General features: G+C 36.0%; 1 protein-coding gene across 2 annotated transcripts in view; it reads left to right on the top strand.

The window, feature by feature from the left end:
* LOC126376112 (flotillin-2) overlaps nucleotides 1–13,380 on the top strand; it is a 313,335-nt gene that overhangs the window by 192,621 nt on the left and 107,334 nt on the right. The window lies entirely within an intron of this gene.

Here is a 13,380-nt window from a genome sequence, read left to right on the forward strand (position 1 = left end):
AATAAACATGAAACCCCATCAACATTGGTGTCAGGGTTACGAACCGCCAAAGGACATGGCTCATGGGTTGATGAAGAAGAATAAACATGAAATATAAAATCAAAAACCATCCAAATTAATATGTCCGGATCACGGATGGTTCCTTGTTCGGGCTGTCTCGTCCTTTGTACAGGGTGTTAGTGACATCGAGGAGGCTAATTCAGATCATGATTCTGAGTCAATAACAAGTGGAATTTCCTCTCGGAAAATTCATGATTTTTTTTGTGCTTTATATTATTTTCATTTCCATACCATGGCGACGGAAAATTCCGCTTGATATCAACTTAGAATCATGGTCTGAATAACCCATTAAAGTTGTCGTTACGATGTCCCTAACACCCAGTATACATAAGGCATGACACTTTTGGGTTGGTACTATATTAGCCAGAATTCAAGGGGATAGTTTTTGGTTCTGTAATTTCATGTTTATTTAGTGATATAGGTAATTTATCAACAAGACAACAAGAATGGTTGCCGAAAAAGTGTTTACTTACGGAACCCTGAAAATATCTTCATAGAGTTGATATAACATGAAAGAGTGTATAATTTGGGAGAATTCAGCAGCAAAAAATAATTATGTACAACTAGGGAAATTACGTTATAAAGTAACAAAAGCGTGATTCCAGTATTGGTGTGTAATTTTCTAATAGATCCATACAATGTAACGATAATCAGTATACTACTATGATTACTTTCCGATTAATTGGAGAAGGGTTGCCATACGAGAGAAACTTGAGGAGTTAGGTGGCGCAGCGGTTAACGCGCTCGGTCTGCGATTGTTGAAGTTAAGCAACTTTCGCAAAGGCCGGTCATAGGATGGGTGACCACAAAAAAAAAAGTTTTCATCTCGAGATCCTCCGTGCTTCGGAAGGCACGTTGAGCCGTTGGTCCCGGCTGCATTAGCAGTCGTTAATAACCATCAATCCGCACTGGGCCCGCGTGATGGTTTAACCTCTCATCTGCCGAGATACCAGACACAATAGATTTTACATTGTGTCTGGTCGAGATCCGCGTTCCGGCAGATGAGAGGTTAAGGCCCGATCTCCCTATCCATCCATAGGGAAGGCCCGTGCCCCAGCAGTGGGGACGTTAATGGGCTGATGATGATGATGATGAGAGAAACTAGTTTCACGTCTCAATCAGTGAGACAATGAGGGACTTTACAGGCTACGTTCCCCTAAAACAATATAGATGGCGCTGTACAGATTTCCCTTCGTTTAACCTTCTAATTTCATGGATAACATACATATTATGCATATTTTAACTTTGTTTTTGGGTATAAATGATGATCCTTTTTATTACACCCAAGCACAACAACACACAACATCTTCCACCCATTATTATTATGATCAAAATAAAAAGAATAAATATAATAGTAGCAACATAATTCTATACATAATTAGATCTAAATATCAACAACTTTATAATGCTTCTTGCCATTACATTGTATTTTTGAATAATGATGTACCCGAGTAATGAGAAAATAGGTAATGAACACGTTAAATCTCGACAGCGCCATCTATATTATTTTGGGGAACGTAGCCTAGAAAGTTTGTTCCATGTAAGCTCTTCTTGGTCTTCCCCTTCCACTCTTTCCTTCTAGCTTTCCTTCTATGATGTTTTTAATAAATTCGTCGTGTCTTATTAGGTGTCCAATCATCTTGCCTCTTCTGTCCAAAAACTGACTCTTGTGTTTTGTGTATTGTGCATGTGTGTTAAGAAAAGGTTAACGTCGTGTCTTATAGGGAAGTCGAGGAATTGGCCTTTGATAAACTGGAATGGAAAATGCTACACCGACAAGAGCGTGGCTCTTAAATTGATGATGTGAGCCTAGAAAGTGCCTCATTTATTCCGTGTGGTAATTAAACGTTTAAAAAGAAGAAGGTTCTAAAAAGATTACATTATGACGGAAAAATAATTGAAAACAAAAAGGATTTTACTAAAACACAATTATTATAGTTTTTTAAACTCCTATTATATCACAATAATAATAGGTAACAATAATTAAAAGGTAGCGGTAGGTAGGTAGTACAATTCAGAGGCCTAGTACGGCTTTGAAATAGACTACTCTGGGCGCCATCCCACTCGCGTCAGACAGACTACTGCAGTGTGGAAGGGAAGAGGGAAAACACTGCCCTATTTTTCTCTAGAAAGTAGCATGGAGACAAGAGCGTGGCTCTTAAATTAGTACAGGTAACAATGTTAGGTTTTGTTCACGATATTCTCCAAACGTCTTAAAATATAAATTATTATAGCAGCCCTATTGTACTGTAGGATCTTGCTACACATAATTTATAGACTATGTTAAACATTATTGTGATTTGTTCCCTCGTAATTTCAAGGTGTATTGTACCGGTGGAAATGATGATTGGAATCGAAATTATGTACTTACCTACCTAATCAATCTAACTAACGATGGAATACCTCAGTGTTTTGATGGACGCCACCGACAGACGTCGAAAACTTTCTTTAAAATCGGCATGTTTAATTGTTTTTTTTTTTTTTTTGCGGCGAACTAAAGTATAACCTGGTGTCAGGGTTATTATTGAGCCGCCAAAGGCCCCTGACATAGCTCATGTAACGACTTCTTACTTACATCAGTAAGTAGTAACCGGGATCAACGGCTTAACGTGCCTTCCGAAGCACGGATCATCTTACTTTTTGGACAATCAGGTGATCAGCTTGTAATTTCCTAACCAAACTAGGGATCACAAAGGGATTCGAACCCGGGACCTCCGGATCGTGAGCCCAACGCTCAACCACTTATTATTCTTCATCCTATGTTACTAGTGATGTTACTGATCCAGTCTCCATGGATCAGCTAACATTAGGTTCTATACTAACAGGATACCGTTTGTTTTGCTTTAGGTACGTTTCACAAAGTATTTTGAATGCAGACCATGCAAGGAACATAATTAGTAGATTATCTTTCAAAACCCCGTTATTTTACATTACAACATTAACCGCAACCTTATAATAAGTTGGGAAACTCATCGTATCAGATCGTATATGAACGTTGCATTTGGATGAACGATCAGAGAAAATTAAAAGGCTACTTTGATACCGATAGGATAGGGTCGTTTTATTAAATTACCGTTATTTAAGGCTGGCAACCCAGTTTACCTCAAGAGGCCTTCAAAAACGTGTAATGCTTGGCTTCCTTTCATTTCGTATATTACACTTCCTTGTGCAATATTTGTTTTCCTTGTGGACATTGTAGCCACATTATTTTTGTTTGTTTTGGACGAAAGTACCTAGTATATGGATTAACGTAACTCTGGTCTGTACATTACGCCAACGTTTTGCCAGACTCACTGACCCCTAAGATACAGGTTTTTACCTAGTTTAGGGGACAGCGAATCACTTCCTTGTATTTTAAGTACAACCATTGTAATCTTCATTGTAAAAGTTATTTTTGGAAATAAATTTATTTATTATTTATTATAGCATTTTCAGTAGGCGAAAGAGGCTTTCGTCTGTTTCCAATTGTATTTTACGGTTTTATTTTCTTAACGATCTTGTGTCCATATTATGAGGCTACTTATGAGTAAGTAACAATTTCTCTACAGGTATTTTGGTTTGGTTTCCTTTTTGTTTTTATACCTCATAATTTCCTAACACAATCTCAACCTACTTTAAAAGTTTAACTCGTAAGTCACAGAAAAAAATATTCGCCAACACGTTAAGCCACACGTTATTGATTAAGAAATATCATGGGCAAACAATAACTTTCGCGTTTACGTTAACGCTCGCCCTTGAAACGCGTCCGTTCTCTCAAAAATCACATCCATGAATATCTTATGAACAGTTTTGTAAGTTACATCGTGTTACATGTAAAAGAGTAAATATAAATGATGGGCACTTAGGGTTTGGAATTTCCATTATTTAGTATAAAATAGGTCTCACCGTCTCACATCCATAATGGATGCCGTATCCATGACCTATTTTTATACAGGGTATTTAGTGACATCGTAACGAATACTAAGGGGGATAATTCAGATCATGATTCTGAATTAATATAGAGTGGAAATTTTCCGTCGCTAAATTCATGTTTTTTTGTGTTTTTGAAATTATTTTCAATTCTATACTTTACGATGGAAAATTCCACTTGATATTAAATCAGAATAATGAGCTGAATCAGTCCCCTTAGTATTCGTTACGATGTCACTTACACCCCGTACATACTAGTGGCCATACAAGTACATATGGGTGTTAGTGAAAGTGTAACAAATACTGAAGGGGGTGCTTGAGACCATAATTCTGAGTTGATATCAAGTGAGGTGAGGGGAAATTCATGAACATTTTAGTGCTTTTTTTAATATTTTCAGTTCCATATTTTTGCGAAAATGGTGTCAAATGAAAAAGTGCTGGAAAGAGTTGAAGAAAGGAGAACCATAATGAAGACTATAGAGAACCGGAGAGGAAATATGATTGGCCACCTGATACGACACGATTCATTAATGACAAACATCATAGAAGGAAAAATTGAAGGGAACAAAGGAAGGGGTAGACCTAGGAAAAAAATAAAAAAAAGTCTTTTTTTATTTCAAATTGATGTGTTATGGTCGTGTCTTATAAGGAAGTGAACGAATTGACCTTTGATTGACAAGAATGGAGAACGCTACACCGACAAGAGCATGGCTCTTAAATTAGTGATGTGATGGTCAAGACATCTTCGTAGCTATCTCACTGTCCTCTGTATACTCAGGTGACATCACTCTTTCACGAGTGATATTCGCAACTCCTCGGCTACGTGCGTAGGTATACGCATGTGCCTTTCCATTTTTGGCGTTGGCCGTCAAGCAGGGTTGCAACATAGTTGCGCCCGCGCTCCTATGTGTGCCTATTAGGGAGACCCTAACCTCTTTACCTTATAGTTTATGTGTAGTTTCCGTTCTTCGCTTTCCCATGTGGTACAGAAATCAGAATCATTTATTCAACGTAATTATCATGGACAAACTTGTTGAAGGTCAATATAACATTTTTGAATTTATGTCGTTTCGCAAGGTGTTATGGCTGAGGAGAAGAAATGACAAGAAACTGCAACAGCAACACATCTTTTAAATCAATGAGAGTTACCGACCTCATCAGCCCTGGTGTCAGATTTATTATTGAGCCGCCCCTGACACGGCTCATGTAACGACTACTTACTTACATCAGTAGTAACCGGGATCTCAAATTGCCTTCCGAAACACGGATCATCTTACTTTCGGACAATCAGGTGATCAGCTTTTAACGTCCTAACCAAACTGGGGTCACAAAGTGATTTTTGTGATTTGTCCCCACCGAGTTCGAACCCTGGGCTTCCGGGTCTTGAACCCAACGCTCAATTCTTGGACTATAGAGGCCGTGTAGGAAGTTTTGATATTAATTTGTTTACACCTAATAAAAATAATATTCAAAGAAAGGTTCAACCATGTGGTAACTTCACAGACTGTCGTAAGAGAGCTAAAACCGGTTTATTGAAGACATTTGAACGTTGCCCTTTGCTTATTAGGTAATTACATAGGGTCGTACATAGGTGCATACATAATTTCACGCTCGTAATGTCCAATGGGGTGGGCAGAGCCACAAGTAAGCCGATGACTACTTGCTGACACTTTTTTAAAAAATCCTCCCAGACGGATGCGGTGAACCTTGTGGATGATAAGTAGATGCATCACGCCTGTATCCCCGTAGGAGTAGGTAGGTGTATACTATTATTATTAATTAATTTTGGACACGCAGTACTAGCTGCAGTCGTAACTCTCGAATTGTATTGATGCTTATAGCACAGGAATTAATTTTCCTATTTTAAGCATCAGCACGTTAATTTCCCTGTAATCTAGCTGTACAACTTAGTTTTAAGTTTATTATGCCGTTTTTGTGTGTACAATAATAAATAAAAACAAATTATACCCACTCCTAGCTAGGAGTATGTTTAGTAAACCTTAAGTCCCATGTAATAGGGGGAAACCTATTGCCATTAACCGGGCACAAATCCTGGAAATCACGTGATATCAAATATCTACGATATGATAAGTGGCACGATTCTTTTATTATATAGACGTAGACCAGTGTTTCCCAAACTTGCCTGCCTTTAGAACGATACACCAACCAACGACCGACCCTACAGCGGATATAAAGCTTTGTTACTTATTTGAAAAGTCCTTTATTCATATTGGTAACGGTTCAATTTCCTAGAGGTGTGCCCGCAGTTTGTGTACTCATATTGCAGGGGTCGTAGTCCACACAACTTTGGGAAACACTGACGTAGACTATATCGCTGTGTGGGACCACTGAACTTGCACAATACAAAGCAATGCCATGGGAACCACTATTTCAGGAGTATTTTGCTTATAAAAACTGTTCTTGGGCAAACACATAAAATGCAATTGAAAATTATTGGAGTAATACTCGTATGTAGCAACCTCTGTTAGTTGCCACCGTGGTGTAATTTTACCCGACAGCTCGATAACAAAAGCACAGTTATGATTTCGACCTCTGTGGTCCAGTGGTTCAGCGTCAGACTCACGATCCGGAGGTCCCGGGTTCGATTCCTGGTGGAAACATATCACAAAAAAACTTAGTGGTCCCTAGTTTTGTTAGGACATTGCTGGTTGATCACCAGATTGTCCGAAAGTAAGATTATCAGTGCTTCGGAAGGCACGTTAAGCTGTCGGTCCCGGTTACTACTTATTGATTTAAGTAAGTAGTCGTTACATGAGCCATGTCAGGGGCCTTTGGCGGCTCAATAGTAACCCTGACACCAAAGTTGATGAGGTTGGTACTCCACCAACACTCCACCGAAAGTTTAGACGGCGCGGAACCAATTTCAAGAAAGTGATTCCAAAATTTTTGCCCGCGAGTGTAGTTCATAATAGTTCTTACAACGTATTGTGTAAATTAACTAAACAAAACAACGTACCTTGTCTCTCTGTATGTATTCTGCAATTACCAGCGACAATAATGTACCACCCCGTTTTATAACTTTTTTGTTTGTCAACTATTATTAGCATTCAAAAGCTACTGTTGAGTAACAAGTTATGTATGTTGCAGTTATTTTTAAGAAGTGTTTATTGGTAGGTTGTGACCCTTGGCATGGAATACACACACTTCTTCTATCGTGTGGGTTGTGAGGTGGATTACCAACCCCATCAACCTTGGTGTCAGGTTTATTGTTGAGCCACCATAGGCCCGTGACATGACTCATGTATAACGACTACGTACTTACAGCAGTAAGCATACACACACGGCTTATACTCGTATATGTCGGACTGCAAGGCACAGGCCTCCCCTGAACCAACCGGAGGGGGGGTGGAGCATACTTCACCACGCTGCTCCACTGCGGGTTAGTGGCATATAATAAACAATATGAACATAACATAACAAATACTTTATTGCACAGACAAGAAATACAAAATAAAACCTCCTTTCTGCTCCGCACCACCCAAATCCCCTAGTAGTTGCGGCTTCCGAATACATCCCGCTTATGGAGGGTACTGAAAAGTATCGGCGTCCGAAGGACGTAATATACGATCCCGACGACCCGATTGCTTAGCCATAGAGGCAGCCAATCAGCTCGCGACACCAAACACTTCAGGACCCCGATACTGACCCCGCCGGCGTGGTCGACGATTTCCCTCAATCAGCGCTTATCGCTACCGACCCAATAGGGTCGATTAATTCTTTCAAATATTTTTCCTCTCAGACAACGCCCTAAGCTGAGGTTCGCGCCCAACTGGGCACCCTCAGGCCTGATTGTCTTAAACGTTGTACCGGGTGAGAGCCTTCAGCGCTCCCCATTTGTCCGGCCAAGTAGTTAATGCCATCTGCGGCAAATCTACAATAAGTCAGGTCAAAAAAAATGAGTCCATAAAATAACAATTTCTCATTTGAAATAGCTTCATCTGAGTAATGTGGCAGAATATTGCAAGAAAAACAGTTATTAAAGAGTACGTTCTATTATCATCACGTTTAATAGCGACTATAATAGTTATCCTCAATTATTTTATTCATTAGCAGCCGTATGCTCTTGAGTAATGCAGTCATCAGGCTAAGGTTAATGATGATATAAGATTTTGTCGCTTTTCAGTTAATTCAATCAAGTAAATTAAATCACGGGAGAGGGCGCTACTGTCCTACGTAAACAATAAGCTAGTGTTATTTTTGCAAATTAAAATAATTAGAGTGAATATTTAACTACAGTGAAGTGAAATTATTATTCCTTGTGCCATAAATAACGTGCGCAATAAATAAACTTACCTAAATAATAGTGCTTATAGCAAAAATACCCGTAAAAATAAACAGTGCTAAATTAGTGAAAATAAGTGACAATTACGTAAATGACGTGTACCTTATTACTTTAGTTATATAATACGAACGAAAACTATTGAATCGTAACGATTGTTAATAATTATATCGGTGCAATAAATAAACATAACCTTAAAAAATCTACATTCTCTCATCATCACTGTTCACTACATACTAGGGGCGCCATCTATATACAAACAGGAAACAAATAGGGTAGACAACTAGGAGTCCAAGGATAACGTATTGATGCGTTCGATATGTTTCTGTAAATCGACGCTAGAGGTCGCACTACAATATTCTACCAATGCCATCTACCTGAAAATATGGGAACTAACTAGGATAACCGTCTAATCGCATTACGCCGCAAACGCTTTAAAAAGTGCTACTTCTAATTACGACTAGAGGGCGTTATTAACAAAAAGATGAATTGCATTGCTTGCAAAAAGCCGGCAAACGTATCAGGGCGTATTACCTGTTGCTGCTGCAAAGGAAATTATCACTACCAATGTCTTAACATCTCACATTCTCAGTACATTGCAAATGCACAAAAATATGATATTTCCTGGACTTGCCCCGAATGTTTAAATATCTCAAAAAGAGCTCCAAGAAATGATAGCACTCCAGCAAGAAACATTCACTCTACGCCAAATACCAGCTACAACGACTCTGAAAATAGCATCATGGGCGATACTCTGATAAATAATTCACACATTATACCAACAACTAATACACTTATTACAGCACCATTAAATTCTAAGGAATTGAACAGCCTTCTAGATACTAAACTAAAAGCCATGCAACAGTCCATAGTGTCAGCATTATCTACCCAAATCGAAATATTGTTCTCAAACGCAATGAAGGACTTCAAACAAGATTTCATGCAAGAATTTAACAGCTTAAAACTTGAACAAGTAAAAATCGGAACAAACATTGAAGCATTGGAAACAAAAATAAAAAAGTTAGAAGAAGAAAAACAACTTATGGAGAAAAACCTACACGAACTATCAATTAAGATTACCCAACAAGACTCAAAACCCTACGCTCTAGCCACACATAATTTGACGCACCATTCATGTGAACATGATAAAACAATTGTTTTATACGGACTTAACGAAGACTACGGAGAAGATGATTATAGCCTCAGTTGCCAAATCATCGATATCTTCTACGACTTATATAATGTAGATCTAACGGAATACATAGAGGACCTGTGTCGCCTAGGAAGAAAAGGATACCGTCGACCTGTAAAGATAGAACTAATCAGCAAGAGAATGACCAAACACATACTACAAAATTCAATCTATTTGAAAAATACTGGACTCTACGTTTCTGAATACTATGATGAACAAGGTCGCAAAGAGAGGCAAAAATTACAAGAACTTCTACAAAATGCAAAGAAAAACGGAAAACATGCGATCATTCGTAAAAATAAACTATATGTAAATGGAATTGAGCAAAATATAGAAGCTACCACTACAAATGTCAATGATTCCTCAAACAAAGAATCGAGTACGAGCCACTTCTCAAATAACATACATACATTTCGAAGATAAAATCATACCTTCTGCTGTTAACATACCTTCTGATATTAACATATCTTCTGATTATACAATAACTTCTGATTTTAACATAATTTATCAGAATGCCCGAAGTATACTACCGAAAACTCACCTGTTAGAATCTCTCCTAGAAGAAAAACCGGAAACCAACGCAATATGCATCGCTGAAACCTGGATTAACCCTGAAAAGTTAAAATATTTACAAGTAAATGGATACTACACTGCTGCATCTTACTGCAGGAAGAACAAACCAGGAGGTGGTGCATGTATACTACTAAGAAACTTAACTCCATGTAAAGAACGTGAAGACATAAATAGTCTATCTGTAGAATCTGTTTACGAAATATGCGCTATAGAATTATATACAATAAATGTATTATTAATAGTCCTGTACTGGCCAAATAGTAGCAAAGAGATTGAAACCTTCTTTTCCCAACATGAAAAGTTACTAAAAATATTAGAAATTAAAGATAAGTCAAAATCTATAATATTAGTCGGAGATTTAAACGTAGATCAACAACAAAACAGTAAACAGGAAAAAGAAAAACGACGACTTTGCAATCTGATGTTAACATTAAACTTTAAACAAAGCATAAATAAACCAACAAGGATCACTAAATCTACATCAACTTGTATAGATCTTGTATTCACTAACTTGAAAAAAATTACTGTAGAGACGTCTGTTCAAGAATTCGGTTTCTCAGACCACAAAGGAATTTCGATACGTGTACAAAAAATAATAAAAACATCAAACTTAAATTACTTAACAATAGAACAAAGATTATTTACCGAAAAAAATATGAACAAATTTAAAAGCTCGTTAAACTCTATACAATGGCAAGATATTATAAAAACTGAGAAAAATATAAATGAAAATTATAATAATTTCTTAAAAACTATAACATCCATTCTAGACAAAAATATACCTAAAAGAGTAATAAAAATACATCATAAACAAAAACATACGTGGCTAACAACAGGAATTAAAACATCCTGTAAAAATAAAAGGTTATATAAATTACTATTATCAAAAACTGACAACAATATCTTACATACACACTATAAATTATATGAAAAAATACTTAAAAAAACAGTAAACAGAGCTAAAAAAATAAGTAACATAAATAAATTTAAAAAATCATACAATAAAATGAAAACAATGTGGCAAATAATAAATCATGAAACAAATAATAATAAAAATAATCTGAATAAACAAAATATAATATTAAAAAACAATAACACATGCGAAACAAACCCTAAAGTTATAGCAAATTCATTTAACAAATTCTTCGCCCAAATAGGAAATACAAATATATCTTCACGTCAAAACTATAATTCTAAAACAACAAAAGTACATAACTATATAGAAAATACTTTATACTTACGACCTGTAGAACCCGCCGAAGTACAATTCATAATAAAAAAACTGAAAAACAAAACAAGCTACGGTATTGACGAAATCCCCCCAACGTTAATTAAAAAATGTATTGATATTTTAACAGTTCCGTACACTTTACTTATAAACCAGTCTTTTTCAGAGGGTATCTTTCCAGATGCCTTGAAAATATCTATTGTAAGACCAATTCATAAAAAAGGAAATAAAACAGATCCAAACAATTATCGACCTATCGCGTTATTACCTACCTCGTCAAAGATATTTGAATCAATATTATGCAAGAGACTTTACTCATTTTACGAGAAATACAATATTTTCGACAAAAGTCAAAATGGTTTTCGAAAGCACCACTCTACTATTCTAGCAGTTTATAAATACACCCAAAAAATATTAGACACACTAAATAATAAAAAATACGCCGTTGGCCTCTTACTTGACATGAGCAAAGCATACGATCGTGTACAGTATGATATACTTCTGGACAAACTGTACGACACGGGTGTAAGAGGAATAGCACACCAGTGGCTCACCTCATACCTCTCAAAACGTGTGCAATATGTAGACGTAGAGAATACTGATTTTAATACCGGAAAAATACAACATGTAAGATCAGACAAAATCAATATCAAAAACTCTATCCCTCAAGGTACGGTCCTTGGTTGCATACTATTTTTAATATACATCAACGACTTACCCAAAATTCTCAACGATTACTGTACACTCTTCGCTGATGACGTATCTATTCTATTTTCATGCAATAACATTTCAGAAATCAAAATTAAACTAAACTCCACATTCGATATAATTCAAAACTGGCTCAATGCACATAATCTCCAATTAAATTATAAAAAATGTAAAATTATAGAATTTAGGCCATTCCAGAAAAAGTCTTTAAACCTACAATACATGTATAACAACACCCAAATAGTCACAGAAAACACAGCAACATTATTAGGAATCGATATAGACACTCATATAAACTGGAAATCACATATTTACAAATTAACGAAAAAACTCTCCTCTTTTATTTACGCATTAACTATACTCAAAAAAACAACTGATTTCAAATCAGCTCTTACGGCATATTATGCATACATCCATTCTAGGCTCACATACGGAATAATATTATGGGGCAATAGTACAATTATTCAAGATATATTTATTCTACAAAAGAAATGCATCAGGATACTTACTAACATTGACCAAACAGTTTCATGTAAACCCTATTTCATTAAATACAACATATTAACATTAACGTCTATATATATACTAGAGTGTTGTAAATTTGTCAAAAAGAATATGCACCTCTACACCCAAATCACAGCTGTTAAAAGAAATAACCGATATTTACATAAATTAAAACTCCCATTTACAACAATGGAGTTATACAGATCCGGTCCTCACTCTATGGCTATTCAAATCTACAATAGCATCCCTAACTATATTAAAAAGGAAGAGAAGTTCTCCTGTTTCGAAAAACTACTAAAAAAGTATTTGTTAAATAAAGCCTTTTATAAGATAGAAGAGCTATTTAATGATTGTAATAAGTTAAATAAATAATATAATTTTATTGTTATCTAAATATATAAAATAAAGCTTAGTTACTGATAATTACTTAAAAATAATAATAGTATAAGTAGGTAGTATATATTATGTAATTTTAAAAATTCTAAAGTAAGTTTAATTATATAAAAAATAGTTTATATTTTTTTAGTTTTAAGTTATTGTTACTTTTGCGGTGCCCTTACAGGGTGTCACATGCTTGTACAATTTTACTTTAAGAACTGTAAGCCACCATGTGACATGCAACAAATAAATAAATAAATAAATAAATAAAATAAATTACCTACATCCTTTTTATTATCTTTATCAAAATATCTAAGAATGTAGCATATTGATTGACCGTCAATGTTGTCTAAGAATTGTCATTTTTTACAGATTTAACTAATTTAACAAGTTAGCCGTGGTAGCCCAGTTAGAACGCTTGCCTCACACTTTGAGGTCGCAGGTCAGCATAGGCCTAAACTGTCGATTGTCGAATTTGTTTTCGAATTCATGTTTGGATCATATATGATTATCACGTACTCGGCGGTG

The sequence above is a fragment of the Pectinophora gossypiella genome, chromosome 20 (genome assembly GCF_024362695.1).
Source record: "Pectinophora gossypiella chromosome 20, ilPecGoss1.1, whole genome shotgun sequence".
NCBI lineage: Eukaryota > Metazoa > Arthropoda > Insecta > Lepidoptera > Gelechiidae > Pectinophora > Pectinophora gossypiella.